The sequence below is a fragment of the Corvus hawaiiensis genome, chromosome 10 (assembly GCF_020740725.1).
Source record: "Corvus hawaiiensis isolate bCorHaw1 chromosome 10, bCorHaw1.pri.cur, whole genome shotgun sequence".
NCBI lineage: Eukaryota > Metazoa > Chordata > Aves > Passeriformes > Corvidae > Corvus > Corvus hawaiiensis.
This window is the reverse complement of record NC_063222.1, coordinates 2,937,530-2,961,676: the sequence shown is the minus strand read 5'-3', so window position 1 is coordinate 2,961,676 and position 24,147 is coordinate 2,937,530. Positions and strand designations below refer to the sequence as shown.

Below are 24,147 nucleotides of genomic sequence, written 5' to 3'. Positions count from 1 at the left end.
ACATCTTGTGCCACAACAATCCCTCTTCTGAACCAATCCACAACTTGCAGCCTTGCAGGGAAATCCCACCATGTCCCAGACACCGAAGAAGAAGCTGTGAGTAACACCAAACCCTGACAATCAGCAAAACAAGCAGGCAACTCTGTCTTGGTTCTTCTTCATTAAAATTTGCTTCAAATTCTCCTCCCAGTAAATCAATCAACGCTATTCTCTTCTACCAGGAACTTTTTTATGCGTTCCCCAAGACCAAGAGGCTGTGCAGGTCCTTAATCCAAGGAGACCAGATGGAAAAAAACCTCATCAGAACACATTAGAGTATTCCCCTCTTCAGCACTCGGTGAGCTGGTTACAAGACAAACTACACTGCATCTATAACCTACACAATTTAAATCATCCCTCCATCAAACCATCAAACATCATCACACACACTGAGCTTCCCATTGACCACATTTCGCCTCAAGAACTTATAAGAACAGTAACTCCAGAGTCCACATGCTGCTAAATAGCTCTAATCCATCCTAACCTGACACTGCAAACCTCCAGTACTGTACAACCAAGCCTCCCTTTCTTCTGAAACATCCAGATGACATGTATTTTTCCTCTGAAAACTCATACACCTTCAAAGCCATCCAAGGTGTGACACCAAACAAACACCTCTATCAGACCGTTCCCAAAGCCTGCAATGAGACTGGTTTCCTGTCCACCAGGCCAACACAGGCTCCTGTCAGGAAGCCAACAAGGTGAAACTCAAACACACCATACAGCAGAGGCAGTGCCCCAGGAGCCTGGGCGTGTGCAGTGAGCACTCAGCACCTGCACTGAGCCAAGAGAACCTTCCCAAAGACTCCCTCACACAAAAACCTACCAACGCCTCACCAACAGGACATCCTCTGTTAGTACACAGGGCACAGCTTTTCACCTGCAGCAGCTATACAGTCAAATCCTTCACTGCAAAAGCATACATTAAAAACTTTCTTCTCATCTGTCTTAAAACAATCCGACCATCACAACAAAGTCATGAGGAAAAGCACATTTTTTCGCTGGACACACACAACCATGCTGGAGCTAGAAATAAAAAGCCTTGCAAGGATGTTTCCCAGGTGACCTCATACTGCAATCAAAATTCAAACCTAAATCCACAGGCTAACACAATTCCCCAAAGCCCCATGGCTTCCCCTAAACTACACAGGTGAACAGCAACAGGACGAGCAGCAAACAAGGAAATGATGATTTGCCAGCAGAACACTTCCCAGAACAAAATCATTCCACTCCTAAGTTCTCACTCCTGATCCAAAACACTTAGGAAGGTGCACAGCTGGAAAATAAAGATTTACAATCATTTTAAATAATTGACTCATAAGGGAAACTGGCTTTATCCCATGTTAGCTTCCTCCATCCCTATAACTTATCTCTCTGCCCCACAGGCAATGCCTCCCCACACCTCAGCAGAGCTCACAACAATTAATTGCCTTCTACATGTACTGAGCTTGAGGATCGTGGTTTTATTTCAGTCTAAAGCAGTGTGATCCAGGAGCCTGCCTAGTTTTTTACAGCACTGTCAACTGACCTAAAAAATACATTACCTGTACCTACAAGCCTTTCCTGATTGAGACTGAGACATGAGGGGAAAAAAAGAACCCAAGGACTCAAGAAATAAAATATAAGCTAAAATAGGGATGGCTACCCACCAGCATTTCCTAATGACCTCCCCAACACAGAAATCACAAGAAATCAATGAAACAGTAAGAAGTAGGAACTAAGTTATTATCAAGTAGTATGTACAACTGGCAACAGTTCTGCAATAGTCCAAAAAGCAAATATCAAAAGGGAAAATACAAATTAGCACCTGGGAAAAAGATTTATTTTAGCTCAGTAAATAATCCTGAAGAAAAGCTTTTATCATTCAGAAATTAATTTTGGTTAGTCAGAAACCCTAGGAAGACCAGGTAAGGGGTGAAACTGCTTGCTCTTTGCTATTTAAAAATGTCTTGTGCAGCACAATAAACCCATTAAAAGGGAAACTTTCTCAAGGAAAAAATGTTTGAAAAAACCCTCAATATCTCTTCCATTGCTTTTTTATTTTTCCAGGTACAGGAATGATGAGCGTACAGATGGAAGACAATTATCACACTGTGTGGAACCAGTTGAGAGACCAGTTCCAAACTGGACAAACTGACAAACCAAACAAGCGTTATCAGAAATACAAGGAGGCGAGGCAAGAGCACAGAAACCAGCACATGACCTGGACAAGAAGCTGATTCAGTTTCCTTTCTTAAGGACTTCACATCCAACCAGGCTGTTTGCCCTCCATCTCCTGGCAATTTCTGGCCATGCTGCCAAACACCAACAGGCCTGACAGAAGGACAGGTACCTCAAAAGGGGATTTTTGAACGGAGGCACTGGCTGAGCCCAGTGCTCTGGCACGGGCGGAGGTGGGGGCCAGGATCTACAGAGCTGCTTTTGTCCTGCTATCAGACACAGATTTGTCCTGTTATCAGACACAGTTTTGTCCTTCTATCAGACACACAGTTTTGTCCTGCTATCAGACACAGTTTTGTCCTGTTTATCAGACAGATTTCTCCTGCTATCAGACACACAGATTTCTCCTGCTATCAGACACACAGCTTGGAGCCCACGTGCCCTGCCCAGCCCAGGGAAGGTGCTGAGGTGATGCTGTAACAGAGGTGTAGAGCACAAGGACACAGGTGAACTGTGGATTTACCGCAGTGCGGCACAGAGCAGGATTACCAAAACGTGCTTTGCTAACTCCACTGGGCACACAACAGCTGATTTCCCACCTTCTTCCTCACTGCCCTTTGAGTGTTTTCCCTCCTGACTCAATAGAAATACTTTACCTTGAAGGCATAGTGACAGCTCAAACTTCAAAGTCATCACTAATTTACGTGGATACTCTAAACTGCAAACACTGATGATTTCTTTTATAACTCTTGCATTGCTTACAGAAATACAGGAACACCTTTTTTTATTTCTGAAGAGTTACTTAAACAAGCAGATGACAAAATCAGAATTAGTGTGACAGTGTCTGAGCGAGCATCATTCATTTTTGTGCTCCCAACTTTAAAGCCTAGCCAAAAATACTTTCTCCCAGTAACACTGACAGCAGTCCTTCCCCCTAGACAAGGAAGAATTTTTTGATCTGGGAAATATTTACTAAAACAATTCATTGGACTAATGCAGCAGTTTTCAGCCTAATGAAATAGCTTAGCTAAAGCTTAGCCACTTAAAAAGAGACAGAAGAATGGATCTTGCCTCCCTTGGAAAGGCTGCCATCAGATGAAGGCTGCTCCATGATGTTGGTAATGAAGCTATCAACAGTTCCAGCATGAACTGCCAGAGTGCTTTATTTTTCTAAAGATACCCAAACAGAGAAGAAACCCTGTGGTACTGGAAAACTGGAACATGGGCTTTGCCCGCAACCTAAAGCCATTACCCTCCCATGGGAAATAAATAAGGCACCAAACCTCTTTCCCACCTGATCCCCAAAGATAGCTGACCTTGACTGTGAATTGAGGAAAGAATCCAAGCATTAATCACCAGAAGAAATGCAGAGTAGCTAGAGTGAGCTGCCTCACAGGTAGCAGGCTAACAGACTAAATCAAGAGCCACAAACCAACATCTCCAAGGGACCCAAGAACAGAAACAATGTGGGATCCTGAGGCTGTCCTGATACAACCAAAACTTGTTTAGAAATGTGCTGGAGGTTTAGAGGCATCTGCCTGGTTTGTGTCTGTGCAAGGTCAAAGCTCCATTCAGGATGGAGTGGTGAAGTTAAGGTCAGTGTTCAGAGCACAGTCTTCAACATCTGGAACTTAAGAACTGCTACTCACAGAATTCTCTGCTAAGCTACAGTGATGGTCTCCAACAGCACCAACCTTCTGCTTACACACACACAGAGCCTTACTAATCTCTTCCCTGGGAATGACAGACTAAGAAAAAAAGAAAAATTAACAGGTGAGAAAAGAAAACCTCGTGCCTAGAAGAGAAGAGAATCATCTTCTACCATCACAGTTCTCTCAGCACTGCTGGTAAGACTGAGCGAAACTTAACAGAAGCTCCGGAAAAGAGAAGCTCTCTCCAGTGAGGGGGGAAATTCCAGCAGCTGATCTGCACAAGAGGATATTTCCCCCGTAAGACTTCTTGGCCTTTGTTTTTGCAGAGAACAGACCACACAACTTTAAACATTGAAGAATTTGCAAATACTTTCTTTAGCCCTTCAGAAAGACAAGGCAGAGGATTTTCAGTATCTTACACAGTTACATAAAATGAAAATACATCCAGTAACTGATATTTGAAACTGTCAGGCTGTAAGAACAAGAGTGAGAATATTTTGAAGCATTTCCTTAAAGCAGATTCTCAACTCCCATGAGATTCTCAAGAGCAAATTCTAGCTAAAAATTGTAACCCCAGGAGTTAACTAAGGGAACATTTCCTCTAGGAACAATCCTTACAGAAAATACAAGGAAGACACAAGTTTTCATTTTTCTTGTACCTGGTCCTACCTCCATTTCCCTACAAATTATTCAAATAAATGTAAACATTAATCTATAAGCATTGCCTTCACCCTTGAGGCAAAGTTAGAGCAAGCTTTTCCAGAGCACATAGTCTACACAAGTATATTTAATAAAGCATTCAGCAAGCATTTGAATACTTCAAAAGTACCAAGGAAGTTTTTTTTCCAGGCGTTACATCAACACTTAGCACTTCCACAAATCAAGTTCTCAAAACACAGACAACATGACTACATATCAAGAGAATAATAATAAAAAAACCAACAACAAACCAACATGGAATAGATATTTTCTTTTTCAATAGGGCTTTGGGATGAGGTTTCATACAATGGTTCAACCAATCTGATGGGTTGTGTTGTCTAAAATGCAGTCCCTGCTCTTTCCTCCTGCTCCTAACCAACGTTCCTACTCCTTTTTTTCTACAGCAGCTTGGATACTCCCAACAAACCAGTGAATGGAGACACAGGGGACACTGGAAAAGAAGGGAGCAAGCAGATCCAGTCCTCCTGCCCTCCCTACCACAATCCCTCCTCCCTGCTCCCATCCAGGGGCACAGCAATTCTACCATATTGATTCAATTGCAAATGCAGCACAGCTTCTTCATGGCTTTTGCAGAACAAAAGAGGCAACACAAAACAAAGTCCACATTAAATACCCCACACTATAACTTGAGAAAAATCTATTAGATTAAAGTATCACAGAACACTTCCTACACGTGACATGTGATATTTTCATTTATCACAATCTAGAATGTGCTCCCCTAAGTCATTCATTTTCTACTATCTTAATAGAAATTCAAGACTCAAAATAATGGCCTATCTATAGGTTGATCACTTCACAAGAGATATATGAATGCTCTCTAATAAGAGCAGAAAAAATTAAAAAATAAAGAAAAACCCAGGAGACACTGTTAGAGAACTATTTCAGAGAAAAATAAAAATGCTAAGAATTTGAGATAGAGTCCTCTGCACAGCACTCTTAACTAAGTTTCAGAGCAAAACCAAAAGCAGAGTCAGTGGGAAGTAACATCTGAATGAATGTCTGGGAATGCCAGTCACCACCATCCATGTGCACTGCCCTGAACATCAGGCACCGTGGCTCTGCCCTCCTATGGCTGTACTGGCACGTGGCTTTCTGCCCATTTGTACAGTCCAGGAAATTGTTTAGCAATTTTAAGAACTCTTGTCCAGTTGTTTGTATTTGGATCAGCTCCCTGAACTGGCTCATCCCTCGTTTGCATGAGCATAGGACCAGGACTAGGGAGAGACGAGAACAACCAGGGGAGAACAGGACCAGGAGATCTAAATTGCTACAGAAATGCATTGTACCTTGCTGAAAGATCTTACAAATGAGGGAAACCTCCCCAATTTCTCAAAATTCCAGTGTATACTACAGATGGACTTCAAAAATAGGTGTTAATGCTCAATAAATACAACACATGACTTTTGGATCAACTGAGTATGGATTCCTTTCCTAACCAAACTCTAAAGATGTTGAAGAAAAAGCAGAGTCAGATTAAGGCCATTTGGAGGTTTTTTAATAATCTTTGCATAAATAGAAAGAAAGCATCTAATTACAGCAGATGATAGCCAGTTTCTTGCCAATACATGCAATACCCTAAGTAAGCATTTTCTCTGCAAAATTCTCTTACGCTGTTTTGAGGGGAGAGGACAGGGAGGGGGGAAGGGCTACCTTCTTTCTGACTCTCCCATTTCTCATTTTTCTATCAGTATTAGTCTGCATTAACAGCCAAATCATACACACACACTCACACAACACTGCCAGTGACCTACTAGAAAGTTGCTATAGCAACGACTGCTTTCAGAAATACACGTTGTGCATTTTAAGTGCCATCATAGTGTAACTCATCTGTCAATTAATAACCATGGCTCACAGGAACACACCACATACTCCAAAAAAAAAATTAACAAATAAACACAGAGGCTTTTTGTCCACAAAAGGAAGTACTGGGAAACCCAGTGCAGGCTTAGACTCACTACCAATGGAAAAAAAAAACAAATGACACGTATCTAGCACCAAGATGTAACTCTCATATTCCTGTTTAAGTGCACAAAATTCATGAAGTATGAAAAAACTTCGCTTTGGTCTTAAAGGGGGAAATCACTCGTAAATATCGTTAAGTGTCTAATTTAAGCAAATACAGCTTAGTTGTAAAATCATCTATAGGAACATACAGAAAACAATTTAATTTAGGTTTCTGTTCATGTTTTGGGTGAAATCTCTAATAAGAAACAATGGATTTTAAAATATGTTGAGTAAACAAAAAAATGAGTATCCACTGTCAGCCTCAGTAGACCTAACGAAATCCTGTGGTCATGTTATTTCTAATTAGCCATCAGACTAAGCCTGTGCCACTGTCCCTTTCTCTGGATGCAGGTGTCCACCTGGTTTTGGTGATTAGATACAAAGCATAAACACAGGAAAGAACTAAACATCTAAAATGACAATTAGTTATTCTCAGAGAGAAAAACGTCAAGAAAATTCAACTAGCACAATTAGAAACTTGAGAGTACTCCAGTACTACCCGCAGCAGCTCTTGTTTCCTCTCACAGCCCTGCCTTACACCAGCAGGTGATTTTCAGTCAAGTGCATGTCCTAAGTTCCAGTTCTTTGCCCATCTCAGCTACGGCACACGTGCTGTCCATGGACTGTCCCTCTGACCACTGGAAGCTCACTGCACTGCTAATTGCACAATATTCTCTGTACCGAACATAAAGGCTGATCCATGAGCTTTGCAGAAACCCTGGATCACCAAGGGCTGTCTGCGTCAATGACACGGTGAGAGAGCCTGCAGAGCTTCTGAGTTCCAATGTGACCTTGAAAAGTGTTTCAATTTCCTTTCTCACATCCTCTAAATCCAGCTCAAATCATTCTCTCACATGACAAAGACAAAAACCGCTTTCCTGTTATATTTTCTTGTTTGAGATAAATATCAAGCTCTCACAGCAGCCAGCGTTTGACAATATACTGGTATTGATGGCAGCTGAAATGCTTCTGGAAAACACTCTGGGTATCAGAAAATAAAGTAAGATAATACCGTGCTGGTTTCAGCTGGGGTAGAGTTAATTTCCTTCACAGGGGCTGGTGCGGGGCTGTGTTAGGTTTTGTGCTGAACACAGGTTGATAATAGCAAGATGGTTCTGTTCTTGCTGAGCTCACACAGAACCAAGGCCTTTCCTGCCCCTCCTATGGCAACACCAGGGAGGGGCTGGGGGTGCCTGGGAGGTTGGGAGGAGACACAGGTGACCCAAACCAACCCAAGGGATATTCCAGACCTCATGACATCACACACAGTACATAAAGTCATGGGGAAGAGGGAGGAAGGGGGGACATTTCGAGTGATGGCATTTGTCTTCCCATAGTTACCTGTACTGGAGCCCTGCTCTCCTGGAGGTGCTGAACACCTGCCTGCCTGTGGGAAAGCTGAAGGAATTCCTTGGCTTCCTTTGCTTGTGTGTGCAGCTTTTGCTTTCCCTGTTAAACTGTCCTTCTCTCAACCCACAAGTCGTCCAGCTTTTACCCTTCTGTTTCTCTCTCCGATCCTGCTGGTGGGGGAACAAGCAAGTGGCTGGATGGGGTTAAACCAGGACAGAAATCCTGCCCAAACTTCTGCATGACCTCAGTGAGCAGCTCAGTCTGAGTGAGCTCCACCAAGAACCTCAGCCTGGCTATGTGTGTGCAACAATTCCCATAGGGACTTTCCACTTGCCCTGGACTTCGCATGGAGGATTTTCTAAAAACTGAATCACAACCAATCCTTTTAGCTTGGATAACAAAGACCACCTTTGAAAGTCTGATTCTTATACATATATAAAATATATTGTGTGAGAGAGCTGTGGGATACACACCTCCCCAAGGCAACGAGGCCCAGAGCCAGGGGTACAGGGGCAGTTCTGTCGCACTGCATCTGGCTGACAGCTCACAGGAGCAAAGCAGGCAGAGGCACAACCAACCAGTATTTCATTTCTAGTTAATGGAACACTCTGAAAAGTCTCTGAACAGCAAGAAAAGCACTGCCTCAAAATCTCCTTTTTCACATGAAGATGGAAGAACTTTTTTCCTCTGACCTGTGGACAGCTGGCAGCAGTCATGAGGCAGAGAGCTAGTTAAAAAATATTGTTTAAATATGACAGTCCAGTTTCCCTTAATCTTTCCAGTGAGATACCAACAGACACTGCTCTCCAGGTTTTAGAACAGGACCCTTAAAGTGTAATTAACTTTTTTTTTTTTTTTAATCCAGAATTTGGGTGATTGCAGTTTCATGAATCAAACTTTTAAATAATTGAGAAAGGCAAGATACCCTAATCTTCCAAGTTATTTAAAAAGTGGTGCCATTTTCTGGCTCATTTTTTTTAAACACATCTACAATAATAAAAACACCATGTGGGGCAGAAGAAACACATGTAAAGACCTGTACTTCTACTGAGGCCAAAAGCCCAGTCACAAGACAAATGCATGTGTGTAGCCATACCCCCCGGAACACTCCCAATATCCAGACCTTCCCAACTGCTTGTATTTACACACATCAGATTTTGCATCAGTATTGTCTTTTTAGGTGATACGTTTCATTCCCTAATATTATATGTATATATGTGGGGGTCTTTCTTACTCAAAAACATAGTTATATCCCACCCCAACAAACCCCTCTGGGAATAAACAATGTAGGTCAGCTTTCACTACCAGCTACATTCAGTACTACAGTTGCTCTCATGTCTTTCCAAATCTACCTCTCCCCTCTGGACCTTTCCCTTTATTCAGGACAAAATCCCTACTTGTCTTGACATCCACCTTGGTATCTCGAGGCACCAGGTGAAGCTCACAGAGCAGTGGCTCCTCAGCAGTCGCAATGCCATGGCCATGCCCACCTCTCCATCCACACAACCAGGCTGTGCTGGAACCAGCTTTCCTGCTTCTCCTTTGCATTTTCAGGAGGCTGGTTTCTCCCACAGCCCCAGTGTGAGAACCCTGATCATGCGGAATGTGACTCAAGCAGTTTCCTCTCCTCCTCCTTCCATGACTGCGGCTCAAGGACTGCGGATTCAGCCAGAGCTGGGACACCTCCCTGTCAGGGATCACCTTCCCTCTCTGCTTCTTTTCCTTCACTGACCCAAATGAAAGTCCCATCCTGTCCTGTCCCAACCATCCCTTGCTCTTGAGTCTGTGCCCCCCTTTACATTCCTGTCACCAAGGTCGAGTGTACCAGCAAACCCGCTCTAAATACATCTCTACTTGAGGCTCAGACACTTCACATCTTTTCCCAGACCTCCTCTTCTAAGAAACATTTCCAGTTGAAAAATAAAACATTCACAATTTTAGAATACAGTCCTCTGAAAAGTTAAGTGCTGCAGACTATGTTGGCAAGAGCACAAAGTGTGGCAAACAAGGGCAGAAGGGTGGAGGGAAGCTGGATATGCCTTCCAGCAGCAGCCCACGGTGAGTTCTGAGTTCGCTGTTTAACTGTGTTCTTACCTACCTCCCAGAACACCCCCCCACAAATAACTTGCTGACTACCAAACCTTTAGATCCAGCATTTCTGGGGTTCTGATCCCAAAGATGCACCTTTTACGTTTTATCCTGTACACTGCTGCTGTCTCACTGTTAAGAGGAGATACAGCCCTGGCCTTCACATAAACAACATGTTTTACAAAATCCCACTGTCCTTTTCTGCATAATTTGCCATTGTAATTAAACACTGGAACTCTGACACTTATCATTGAAAATTCATGTGGTCTTTTGGCTCCCACTTTTTCTTCAGATGGAAGTCAAAAGGCCACAATAATGCCAGCTTTGCTACCAGGATCCCATGAACATAATTATTTCTTACTAAATTAATACATTAGCACTAACATGAAAAATTGATGGTTTAAATGAATCATACCTGGCTTTTTTCCAATAATCTGCTTGTCATTAAGGTAATTTCCACATTTTAATTCTTCAAGACACTTCTAATAAGGCTGTAGGACTCACCAGGATTTCCTTTTATTTAAAGGCTGGGTTTCCCTTCTGTTTCTAAACTGTCTAGGGTTATATTTATTAGGTAACTAGAAATAATTTCCCATTTGCCATCAGCACTGCATAAAACTCAGTTTGCACTGAAGGGTCAGATTTGAAGGTGTCAAATTTAAGCTGAAACCTCAAACGAGCTGAATTTTTCCCCAGTAAATGGATCATTGCTCCCAACTAGCTGTCAAATTTCAAAATGTAATTAATACAAACAAACTGCTTTTTAGAAGTAAAATACTAATCCATAACAATTTATACAATATGCATAAAGTAGAATAAAACCATATTCCCTCTTATGATCAATGTGCATTCCCGTTCTGCATCTGGGCTGCCCGAGGGTGAGAGGCTGAGTGCACAAAGCCCTCTGCCCTCCCCATCCAGAGAAACAAGGAGTGCAAAAGCAGCCAAAAGTGGAACTACCTCCTCACCCAGAGAGCATCTCACCTAACAGTGATTGCTACACAGACTTCTCTCTGTCAATGCAGTAAATGGATTATGTGGCTTTGGAAGAGTCAGGCACAATCCCACTTCAAAAATAATGAATTTGCCAGAACACATCACGAACCATCAAGCGAGGTCCTAAATCTGATCAGCTGCTTTGTGGGGACTTCTGAGAAGGTACAACACATTTTTCTGTCCCTCCTGCTGCCTTTCCTGGGAATGTAATTGCTCCAGTTTAAACTGTGATAAAAGATTTTTCTTCCAGAACCAGAACATTATTTCCATTTTCAGGAACCACAGAATCAGAAGTCTTTGCTACCATGCTGATACACTGATAAAAGCTCTCTTTGTAGGGTTTGGCCAGCTGAGACTGCTGCACACTTACTCTTTCCTTCTGTTTGTCATTTCCAGCAGTTCCACAAGCTGTGGAAACAATGAAGCTTGGTTCTCCATGGATTACGGTTCTGTAACTCCATGTGAATTTTCTAACAACAATTTAAATCCTACTCTTGCTTTTATTTAGAAGAATGTGTAGAAGAGGGATGGGAAAGAGATGTTAAGAGAGTAACTTTGGCCAGTTGTCTACCTTCACAAAAACTGCAGGAATTTCTCTTTTGGATACCTCCCACCCCCTCCAAATTTAATTGGAATTAGTGGTTGTGCTCTTAAGAGACATGCAGCAACTCAATCCTTCTAATGCATTTAAATAACATGTTATGTTGAACCATAAAAAATCTGAACCCTATTCAAAAGACCAAAAATCAGCAATATTAAAGTACCCCAATCTTGTTTCCCTTGTCCCCTCCTCTGTCCCACTGTCCTGGCAGTGACAGGAGTGACACAAACACTTGCAAAGCCACACTGCCTTAGAGAACCAAACTGAAAACCACGAATCTGCAAAAGGTGACATCAAACTGCCCATATAGATATAAATCATCAAGAACAAGAAAAGCCAAGACGTTCTCCAGAAAACAGCTGTTAAAATTCTTGGGTTTCTATCCAAGCAGCACGTATTTGCCAAAAATCTTTAAGCTTCTTTTCTACCTTAAAAGCATTTGGAATAAACACAATTAAATGTGTACTGCAGAACTGTTTTAAAGGATTGATTTCTCCGTTTCCAAATTAATACACATTCCTTACTTCAAAGGTTTGTTTCAAAAATCTTCCAGAATTCAGCAGTTAAAAAACTCCTAATCCCAGAGCTTTAGTAGCAAAAGATTTAATGCTCAGCATTTTGCCCTTCTGAGTTGATGGTCTTTTTCCTTATTTATTTTTTAGTGAGGGAAAGAAAGGCTCAAGAATTAGGGAATGGAGGTGATACAAGCAAAAAAGCTTAGACTGATACATAGCCTCTAAGAAACCATAACATAAGCTCAGAGAAGAGGAAGCTGTTAATGCTTTCTCTGATAATATGAAAAGCAGTAGTATGAACAGGCAACATCAATGAATGCAGAGGGTTTAATAAATTATGATAAGGGTTAGGATGAGAGGCAGCTTCCTGGTCCAGGTCAAGTTGATTTTGTCTGCTGAATGAACTAACAGCATGATCACTTCCAGAGAATAATTCGAACTCATTAATACTGACATCCTCTCTAAATCTGAGTTGAACCCGAGAAATTATTAAGTACTGTATTGATCAGGGTCTTGCTAAGAGAAGTGCTGAAGAGCACATAATAGCAGTGCTCAAAAAGAGTGCTCTCAGAGCCCTGCCACTGTTTTGTGGAGAATTCAGTCCAGTGGTCAAGGTAATATCCATCCACCTGAACAGCTAGATGTAACAAGAACAAGCACTTTCTGATTTGAGGAAAAGCCAACTAAAAGCTTTATTTTTCAGAAATACTTCCCAAGGAAAATGCAGTGAGTGTAAAACTTAGAGCAAAAGAGCAAATGAAAACGTTTCCAGAATTATTTGTTCAGTGACACACAAGATAATAATTCTCCTATTTTGGGTTTCAAAAAGAGTGACTGGACATGCTCAAACACCATTTAGGGGAGGTACAGAGGCTAGAACAGCTAGAATTCAACACAAATCCTCCTGCACTGGTATTCCTAGAGAAAGGCAATGATGTTCATTAGGAGTCAATGATGCTGGTACTAATCAAAGATCACTCATCAATAAACACAGGTATCAATGAACAAAGATTACGCATCAATAAACACAGTTTAAAAGCGAGCTGTGCATGTCCCCCTGTCCCAAAGGATTTAGCCAGAACCTTCGAACCTGCCATGGCCCAAACTATGAATGGCAAAAGCATGTGCTAAAGAAACACCAGCAAAATTTTAGCAGAAAGGGGCACATCTTGGTAAGAAGGAAAAATCCTGATTATCCCCAGTGGAAAGCAGTTAAAAAAGAAGCTGGTGGCAAACTGAAAGGCCCCGTTGTATTGACTTAATCTTACTCAGTCTAACTGAATAACATACTTAATCCAACTCAGTGTCACTGATGAACCATTACCTGTCTGGAAGGGGAGAGGGTGGATGGCTCAAGAACACAGGTAACATAAACCTCTTTCGGAAAAATGCCTTTCCAGGTGACAACTCAATATTCAGATAATCCATTAAGCCTCTGCTGAGCTTCTGAAGAAATTGTTGAGACTTTGCAACTTCTTGCCAAAGAGCTTTCTCCCCTTTCCCAGGAGCTTCTTGGCTACTGCAGGTAGCCAGAGGCCTGTAGGTTGATGAGGAGTTCACCTGGATTTTCTCTGACTGCTCCATGAGGAGGTTCCAGCACCAAAAGGGTCATCCAGAGCCAGCTGAAAACAGAGCTTTCCTCCATTTCTTCAGGGAGCTGCCATTCTCCCAGCAGCTGTAGCCCAGCAAGGTCAGATTGAGAACAGGGTGCCAAAAATATTTCGCCAGCTAAAAATGAGGAAGCTGCTTGATTAGGCATACAAGTATAGCTTTTATTTCAACTGTGATCTCAGGAGCTCTAAAATAGAAAAATCCCAGAAAATACAGAGTAGACAAAAAATTCACAACCTAGCCTCTAATCCCCTATCAATTGAAGTATAAAATTAGATAAGCATGCAAAGGACTACCTTCTCCAATTTTAGTAAAGACATGGGAATATCTCAAATTATACTATGTATGAGATGAGGATAGTCTAGCTCCATATTTCTTAGTTATTCAACTAAACAGTAAGAGACAAGAATTTAAAAGCCGATTTTTCTTTCTACACTTTCCCTTGTGAGCTGCATGAGGATTTTTCTTTGCTCAACTTTAGTAAATTTTATATATTAAAATAGCATCCTTAATTACTGCTTAGAGCTTCTATAAACTTTCAATGTTCAAATTTTAATGCAGCCATTTTAATAGCCATAATTAGCTCGTTCAGATTTTTAATGCTAAATACTATAAATTACTGAGTACTCTAACACTTCAGTTTTCTAATACTAAGACAGCTTTTTAATATTACAGATATGACAGGCTCTCCCATTTAAAGTGGTTGAGCTCACCTTCCTACTTCATTACACAGCTCATGTTCAATACACTCCAAATTGCCAGTGGATCTTTTCATCATTAATTACATATTTCAAGTCCAACACTAATTGATTTCCAGCCCATGACCAGCAGAAAAGAGCAATCCCACCTCTTATTCTTTACCTCAGCCTGGCCTGTTCTGCTGTGATTACCATGTTCTCCTGTCTCTGTCACACTTTGCTTCCTAAATAATGGGTTTCAAGCAGGAGACGCTGCTTTAAAGTGCATTTGTAAAATCTATGGCAAAACACGTTATCAGCCTATCCCAGGCCCCAGGCACTTGGGAAGCAGCACGTCCCTGCAGGATTGCTAACTGGCCTTCCCACACCTGGCTGGAAGAGGGAACACGAGACAAGTGGGAGCTCCAAAAGCTGTGCAAGTCTAGTGAGATTCCCAGCACTGATTTTTACATTTCTGTATCAAAAATGCTCTGGTCTTAATACTGCCAAGGAGAGAAAAGGGAATCGACTACCTTTTTAAACTAATGCTTTTAGGCTTATTCCTCTTTTGCAGGAGCGCTGGGAATTACTTGTGCATTTCCTATGGAAGGCACCTGTCTTACCTGCAGGCTGAAACTTGGACTTCACCGTGCACTTAGAGCCAGCATTCAGCATCCTAAAATACACATGCTGAAAATCACACATGCTTCCTAAGTACAGAAAGTCCTGAATATAGAACTCCCAGAGAATTCACAGGTAATTCCCAATCACTACCTGGAGCAAAAACCACCCTTGAATGTGTTTGAGGAGTTTATGCCTGTGGGTTTTTTCCTCTTATATTCTTCAATTAAAAAAAAAAGTGAAGCCAAATCCTGTCCACAACTTCTTATTTCTGTAGATACCATTCAAAACCAGAACTGTAAGAAGGATGTGACCTTGCAGACAGAGCACCATGAGCAGATGTGAGACAACACAGAGCCTGAACATCACATCTAATAGAACCTGTGGGGATTGCACTTTTAAAGCCCAGCCCGTTTCCATGCCAGCCCTCTGAACCTACAGCACCAGTGAAACCCAGCCCGGAGCACTCCCAAACCTTGAACCTTTCTTTGCAGTCAGAATTCAGGGAACTCTTAACATTTCCATGTTTTATTCATTTTATATACTGTACAGATATTATAAAGAATATTGTGTTTATTCACATATTAACTGCACTCAACACAGCCGTCTTGCAGTTCCAGACACACTGGGCAGATTAACAGAATGCAAAATAAGACAGCTATTAGTTTCAGCAAAATTTCCCACACTGAAGCTAAAAACATCTCTCCAGAATTCCTAGGGCAATGCTGTGAAAATTTTGTCTTTTAAGCTATGAAAAGTTTCATGAGCTCCTTACCAATAGGTACAAAAGCCTCTTCCACAAGTTTTCAATTACTCCTCAAAGGAGGGGGCACTGGTACTTGAACACAGTGAGCAGAGATGGAACAGCTAATGTTTCTGTAACAGGAATGTCCGTGTGCTCTTTGCAGACAGAAGATATTTCTCTGACATGAAAACACAATTTGGCAGCCATATTTGAAAAAAGGTTGTAGTTTAGAGTAGCTGCTGAGCTTACTAAAACACCAGAAGAATGATCTGGGAGAATGAGTTATGAGATTAATTGCCAAAGGAAAAAAAAGAAAACATAATGAGGTTTTAGCTCACTAGAAAAATGGTACCCAGAATACATTTCAAAGTATCATTTTTAACAGGAGAGGTTTTACAATTCTTTTTATTATTTAAAAATGAATATTTAAAAGGATATTTATTATTGCTTGTTCTCTACCGTACAGTTTAATTTCTAATCTGCTTGCAAACTCCCAGACTGATGAAGACTTGGATCAAATTAAACCCCATTACAGGGAAATGAAGAGAAAACAATTAGCACAGTCATTAAATACTGACTTGCAAACATAAGACAGTTTCCTTAAGTCAACAAACAATTGACATTACTAGAGCAAGGTAAGACTGAAATGAACATTTTAAAGTCAGTCACCCATTTTCTGAGCAGAGCCCCCAAGTTACAGGGGAAAATGAATCCTTAAGGTCTAAAAGTTCCTAAGCAAAGATGATTTCAGGGACAAACCACTGTCAGGTAGCTGGTGAGATTCCTGACACCACATCCAGTTCTTGGCTGTGAGAAGCAAGAAATTCTGCCTTGAGTTGTTATTCCCCATATTTAGTCTTTTAGCTTCCCCTTCCCACTGGCTGTTGTTTTGCTCTGTTGTAGTGTTTCTTTTTCTTAAATTTCTTACTTTAGTTTCAGATAAGAAAGAGTTACAAGTTTGTGATAAAACAACACAAACTTTTTCTTGTTTTAACACTAAACTGTCAAGTCTGTTAACAAAGAACTTATATACAGCCACTGAGAAGAGGAAGGGCAGGAAAACAGTTTTGGAGCTTGATCAAGGAAAGGATTCTTCAAAATATTGCAGTCTACAGAGAACAGAGCAGAAGAGAAACTGGCAGAATTGTGCACTACAAGGATGAAACCAGAGAGAAAGATACCCTAAGACTGACTGGATTTTGATTAAAACATTTAAAGCTCAAGCACCTCATACACATGCAGTGCCAAACTCTCAAGAGATCCAACAGCAATTGACTTTTCTTTTCCTTGGATATTTGAGGGCTATTAGAAGGGAAAGTAAGAGATTGACGACAAGGCTCTTCCTAGTCTATTAAAAAGGGAGATGTATTGGTAAGATAAGTGATGTAATCATGGAGATGAGTTTCCCTGGGAGGTACACGGGAAGAATAAAGTGCTGATGGCCTCCCAGCTGCAATGATAGGGAAGAAAGCCGTATTCCCAGAGAACTAGCCAGGTTCCTTGAGCAGTCACTCATTTCCTGCTGTACTCTGTGCTGCCCCACTCACCAAAATGCCCAACTACACAACAAAGCGTGCTCCATCAGGCTGGGAGCCACAGAAGTACAGAACCAAATCACCAACTGCATCTCCAGCCCACCCCTCAGTAGCCCAATTCCCAACCATCCCGCCACAGAGCCTCTCTAACCCGCAGAGGCAGATCCCTGTCTCCCAGCAGAGCAGCACCAGCGCCAGGGAGCTGCAGCTGCACAGGGAGGGCACGGGGCACCAAAGGAAGGCTGTCCACTCACTGTCCCCTGCGCTGTTATGCTACTCAAGGTCCCGTTCATCTCTGACAAACCAGCTACTAAAAGCTGTCAAATTCCCTGAGGGTGCTCCCAGAACACCTGAACAAGCACAGCGGCTGCTGCTGAGCTGGCACAGGCAGGTGGCACCGTGGCTGCTAAGGGACACTCACAATAGCCCCGGTTTATCCCAGACCTGCGTGGAGCACTTGCCCCCTCCCCGAGGCACGGCCTGGAACAATCTCCAGCCCTGCCAGGCACACGACCTTGTGCTCCAAGCAGGAGCCAAACTGCTCCGAGAGGAAGCAGCGACAAGGGTGGAGGGGAGAGAGGCTTATCAGTCAAAAGGAGACACTTGGGAGTGACAGGAGGGCAGCAAAGGTGATAGCCCTGACTGCCACCTAAAAAACAAGAGGTGGGAAAGCACGGAGGACAAAAAAGCAATTAAAAAAAAAAAAAAAGGTTAGATATGTTTATCAATATAAAGCTCCTAAGTGAACAAAATCCAGTAAAGCCTAGAAAGTACAATCTAGTTCCATTTATTTACTTATAAATTAATCAACTTTAAATTTTCATCCCACCTCTACCAATGTAGTCCCATGACAAATTAGCTTGTAAAACACAGCAAAAGGCAGTTTCAAAGTAAGCAAACAAGAAGTGAAATCCAAGTTTTAAATAATCATGCACTTAAAACAGCAGAGCAGCAAAGCAGATCCGTCTGGAGTTATTCCCTGAAGATTATAAACTGATAGGGAACAAATGCTTTGATAAGAAGAATCCAGGATCCAAACAGACAATAAATAAATGTTGCTAATGATGTCATAACTAGAAGACTGGTTACAAGGCTCAAAACATCTCTGCTTGGTACAAAAATGTACCTACTGTTTGGAAGAAACAAAAGCTCCAAATGCTGTCCATGCTGGAAGACAGCTGCTTCCTAGGAAAATTTTAGGGCAAGTCTGTGAAACACACATATTACACTCACATTAAATGCATCCCTTTTTCACTTTTTTAGCATCTTTTAATTTTCTTTCCCAGTTTTTTCTCTTACAGCTGCTATTATACCACAAAAAACCAAATCCTCTTTCCGTATTGTCAAAGTCATCATGAAGACTTGTACCATTTTATAATAACAAAAAAGCAGCATTTGAAATCAAAGGATGTGGAGAAACCGATGTTCCATGTATGCTTTCAACAGCTTGATGCTGAACAAACAAGGCAGCCTCTTTCTTCAGTGCTCTTCATGAATATTGAAGACTGCAGCTAATCAAATGACAGCACAGACAACTGCATCAGGCAGCTGCATCAGCCAGCAGCGTCATCGCGCTCCTCGCCAGCAGCAAGGGGAGAGCCTGGGCTCCTGTCTGATGCCATCCCAGCCAAGGACCCAGTGTTTGTGCTGTAGCCCGTGCTAGCCACAAAGGGCAAGCTGCCCCTGTCATGGGCCAGTACCCGTTTGTTTCACCAGTGAAAATCCCTTCCCATGCGGGTTCCATCCCTCCCTTTGTGACAAGGGTGACCGTGCCTCTCGGTGACGGAAATCCAGAGTGACTCCAGATACCCAAGCACAGGCTAAGGCATATTCTCACCCCCTGGGATGGCCTGCAAAGCCTTCCTTGAATGACAAACAAATGGATGAGGGAAGAGCAAGGGACTCTTGTGAAGAGCTCATCACAATAAATAAATAAATGAAGAACAATCCACCTTGCACTACTAAATCATCAGCATCAGAGCAGAGTGCCCAGTTTGGGGGCCCAGGCTTCAGGATATGAACTGACAGGAGTGAGTCTACAAAGCAGTAAGCTGGGTCAGAGGACAAGAAAACCAGAGGTAGGAGGAAACAGTGAGAAACTCAAAGACACAGTTTGTGTTAGAACTCAAGGAGAAAAAAAAAGAACAGCTTATGGACATTCAGGTACACCAGAAATAGCTCACTATGACAAAATAAACCCCAAAAGTTAACTGCAAAATGTGTCAGTTAAACATTGGAAACAAACCAGTCAGTAAGAATATACAGCACTGGAATAAGCTGCTTAGGAAATGCAGTGAAATTTCCAGCAATTAAGAGATTAGACAAGCAGCTGTCAAGAATATTGTAAATTGTCTCACCCCAAAACAAAGGGATTAACTCAAGCTCTCTCTCCATTGTTTTTTTTGTTCTGTATTCTTCCAGGAACAAAGAAAGCCCAGGAAGAGTGACAAAAGTAAGAGTAAATAAATAACCATCCTAGTACAAGTCCATTGTTCCAGTAAAACACAAGACTGGACAGAGGTCTACAATTTTAATATCCCTTAATGGCTGTAAAAGCAAGATGAGTTTGGACTTAAGAGTTGTGTCCCTAGCGATTCCAGCAATGTACAAAACAAATCAGTGAAAAAAATTCAAATAAAAGAATTAAAGAAAAACACACTCCAATACCAGTTCTTTCATTAAATAAAACCCCAACAGTAAAGTCTTTCTAGCATCTATTCTCACAACACAGCACATCTCAGTTGGAGGATGGAGACGTGTAAGTGATAAATGCTTTGCAATTTTTCAAAAATGAACTACTGCTCTTAAAGGAAAATAATTACAGGACTAAATAATAGAATACTTCTACTTGAAAGCCAGGAGTAGAAGACTGCAGAGCAGATATTATATGAAACTATTAACCACTGCAACACTTTGGGTAGTGGTCCTCAAGAAATCATACTGCAAGATTAAATCTCTGCTGCTAATACAGGAAAATTCTTATCAGCTGCAGGGTAAGGAAAAAATATTGCAAGGAAAAGAACGTGATGGGGGCAGGGTGGTGTCAATTTTTCTCATCATGTATGATCAGGACATTTAAAACTAAGGGGGAAAATGGTATTAGAGCCACTGAGTGGTGAGAGCATGAACACTCACATGACAAAGTGACCAAAGAGCCCCAAAGAGAGGAATCTTCCACCTGGGATCGCAGCCAAACGGAGACATTCTGTACGTGCACCCTTCTGTGCACCCTCAGACTGAGCACCAACAGCTCTGATCTCAACACCATCAGTCAGCTCTCAGCCACGTTAGGGGCACATGACTTTGCTCCTTTAGCTCATATTCCACGGTGACATTCTCAACTGCCCAAGCACACCATGTTGTTATATCCTGCTGAGTTTACTGATCTTCCCATCCAGTGTCTGTTCAAGCTCTTCTGGGAGATTTCATCCAAAATAAATGTTCTCTCCTAAACAAAGTTAGGAAAAACATTTGTTCCTTATCTGAGCCCTCAGTAAATTGCCTGCTTTGGAGGAAACAAGGATACAGCACAAAAGACACCCGACTGACAAGATCCAGCTTTTGGCAACTTCATGGCAAGAGACCAATAAATCAAAGCCTGGTTTCCAAACCTGGGGAGTTATGCCTCACACAGCCTGGTGTTCAGGAATGGCTTCTGTTCACAAGTAGCAGACTGATGCCTATCAAACTCCTGTCCTTCCCACAGAGCTGGAAGGATGCAGTGAAGGTTGCTGTCCGTGTGGCACACACAACCTGCTCCTATGCACAACCACAAAATCTACAAGAAAGAGATCTCCAAGTCCAACCAAGCTACTACCACTTACTATTTTGCAGACAATTATAAAATGGCCACGATATGTGGAATTTTTTTTAACAACTAAGTAACAACGATCTCATTAAAGCCAGAGGCCTTTACCCTAAAGCATGAAAACTACGCAGGAATTTCCCACTTAAATCCTTAGAAAAAAATAAATGCTTATTTACCACACCTAAAAGAAAAAAAAAAATCCTTAATCTCATATTCAAAAATCAATTTGCATAAGTTTTGTTGGAACACCACAAACATAACCAATCTGCAGCTAAAAACTTAACACAGGAATTTCCAGTCCGGACAGTTGGTTTGTCAGAGGCATGTGTTATTTGGAACAAGATGGGAGTAACTGCCTAACAATACCCATCTCAACCACAGGCGTGCTCATCTGAGCCATCTATAACAATGCAAAAACCAACGTTCCCCTTGAGGATTAAAAAGAATCTCCAGCAACCAAGTCCCAAACTGCCTGAGCTTACAGCTGAGGAAAAATAATACAAATGAGGCTGCCCTGTGTGTTAAATTTTTGTTCTTTGTTGGCTATTAATAGGCAAGTGTGGTGAATGTAAGATGATATTCAGATCATTTCTAGCCTTCCACCAGCATGTTCTTCCCTTCCTTCCCCACAGCTTTTTGTCTTCCCAACTGAGGCCCCATTTCAGGGAGCTCTGACAGCGATGTCAGATGCAGGAGCCGCAGGAAGGGCAGGACGGTTCCTACACTGCTTCGAGACACTCGTGCTGCTCTTGGGTCTTCCCTCAAAGAACCTGGCATGCCACCAACACCAGTAATAGCTAGACCAGAAATTAAAAAGGACACCTCTTTCTTACATATGTATATAAAACAAGCTACTTGAGGAGCTGCAGGAGCTGCAGTTACTTTGCACAACACCACTTTCTCTACCAGCTGCCCCCATCATGTGACGGGAACAGCCTGTTCCCCTCACCCCTGACACCTCGTTTGGTGCAAAGAGAGCTCACCATGAACTTATTTCTTCTGGAGAGCTGCAAGTCACTGGTTTTGTACATTCCCATGCTCTTTAATTACATAATTGTTCCATGACAGCTTAGTTCCACAAGCTCTTCCCTGCGTCAGGCTCACATCGGCCAGTACCAGCAAACCTGCACACAGGCTCGAGATTGGCAGGACAAATATCTCCAGTGGCACTCTGTGACACTTCACAGTGGTGCTGCTTGTCATTTACCAGGCCTGTGGGTGAAGAGATCAGAATTGGGGAACTACAAATCAGAGCTGACTGTCCCACATGCTGAATGCTTTTTGTGACCACTGCCACACAAAGTCATTATCTTTTGACATCGGCCTGAATACAAGCACGAGTTACAAAGAGGAACAACACGTGGCCTTCAGGACAGAGGCAGACACAATAGCTCAACTCTGGATGTGGGTGTTATCAAAGCATTACTTTAGGTCAAGGAAGTTGTTTGAGGGACAGACAACAAAGGAGCTGACTGCCAAAAATTTATGGGCAAGGAAGATGTGAAAGGTTATTCTCAGCTGTGTACTTCACAATAAAACTCCATCAGTGACATACCCTGCCAACAGCTCAGAATTTACGGCAGAAAATGCTGGTGGTACCTCCTGGCATTTCACAGGGGCTCCAAGTCCTGCACGAATGCTATGGACGATGCTGATGAATGACACAGTCTTGCAAAAGGCCTGGCAATCCTCACTGGCAGAGATCGCCAAGAAAATATTCTGGAAGTTTAGAAAAGGGTAACATTCAAGTCTTAGCAGTTTTGTAAAAACACATTTGCCTAGGGGAAACGAAATGTCCAGGAAATAATGGCAGCTGCAAGTGACAACTCCTCCCTCCACCCCTCAAACGTGACACTCCGCTTCCCTTGATTGTCATCCCTCAGCCTTCTCTCTTAGCCCTTGTCTTTCCTTCTCAGCTTTCTACCAGGACACCAACAGCTCTGAATCAACAACCAGCAATGAGAAATCAGAAAAGTAAGGCATACCAATGGAAAAGGCTTGTCCTCCCAGCTGTAATGGCTCTGGCATTCACAAACATTTGTCCCCAAGACAAGGAACTCCCGATTGATACCCACATCAGGCAATAGGATTTACATAAGCCCCCACACCAGTGCTTTCTGTCCCTGATGCTGGTGCTTTATAGTTCCACCAACATGAACTCGAGTGTGTAAAAACTTCCCTTTGCAAAGCAAAACCAAGCAGCTTCTCTGGTTCCTTTTGGGAAGAAAACTAAGTGTAACAGTTCAATTCTGAAACATACCTCTCCAGGTTCTGAGTGTGTCCAGTATCTTGTACAGCAGCACAATAATTAGTATTCAAAACTTCCCTAGACCATTTTGAAACAGGAATTAAATTTCAGCCCAATCTTACTGCTTTGGCACAGAAAACTGCTCCAAAGGGAGCCTACAGAAACAAAAGGTATTAAAAAAAAAAAAAAATTCCTCTGACTAGGGAAGCAAAAGAGATGCACAAACCTGCAGAAATTATGCCATTTCTTCTGACCAGCTCCACTGACCCTTTTCAGAGGGATGAGAAAGGACATATTATAGGTGAATTCTGTTTGATTTATGTGAATACAAGCAGAACAATCAGCTAGTGCTAAAACAGAAAAAGCCTCAAAGAGCTTAAGGGAAACACTGGGATGGTGGAACTGAAAGGAGGTGAAGAATAAACAAGCCATGATCTGAGACTCAAAGGGCAGAGTACCCAAAACTGCGGCCAAGCCTGGGGAAGAGCTTCCCTTACCACTGGAGCTCTCCTTCTCCACTCTCACTGCCATTCCCAGAGCACTTTGTACAGCCGGGCACAAAGGTTACAGATGGCTGAGCACAGTTTGGAGGCAGCCAAAGGCAGGAGTCCCTCCAAGCTCAGCTCTGTGTGCAAGAATGATCTGTGCAGTGCTGATTTGCACTCCCTGTGCTACACTGTTTGTTTTACAGTAACACTGCAACCATTTGTTTGGGTTCCTTTAAGCCCAGTATCCAACAGGAACAGGCCTACAGGAGTGTACTCTGTGTATACATCC

General features: G+C 42.2%; 1 protein-coding gene across 3 annotated transcripts in view; it reads right to left on the bottom strand.

Moving 5' to 3' along the window:
- Nucleotides 1-24,147, bottom strand: part of STAG1 (stromal antigen 1) — a 174,993-nt gene that overhangs the window by 144,560 nt on the left and 6,286 nt on the right. Inside the window, exon 1 of one of the 3 annotated variants that reach the window (XM_048314638.1) lies at nt 20,450-21,696. The exons of the other annotated variants lie outside the window; for them this stretch is intronic. The gene's annotated coding sequence lies outside the window, so the exon portion shown is untranslated. Of the gene's footprint in view, nt 1-20,449; nt 21,697-24,147 lie in introns of those variants that run through there. 3 annotated transcript variants of the gene reach the window in all.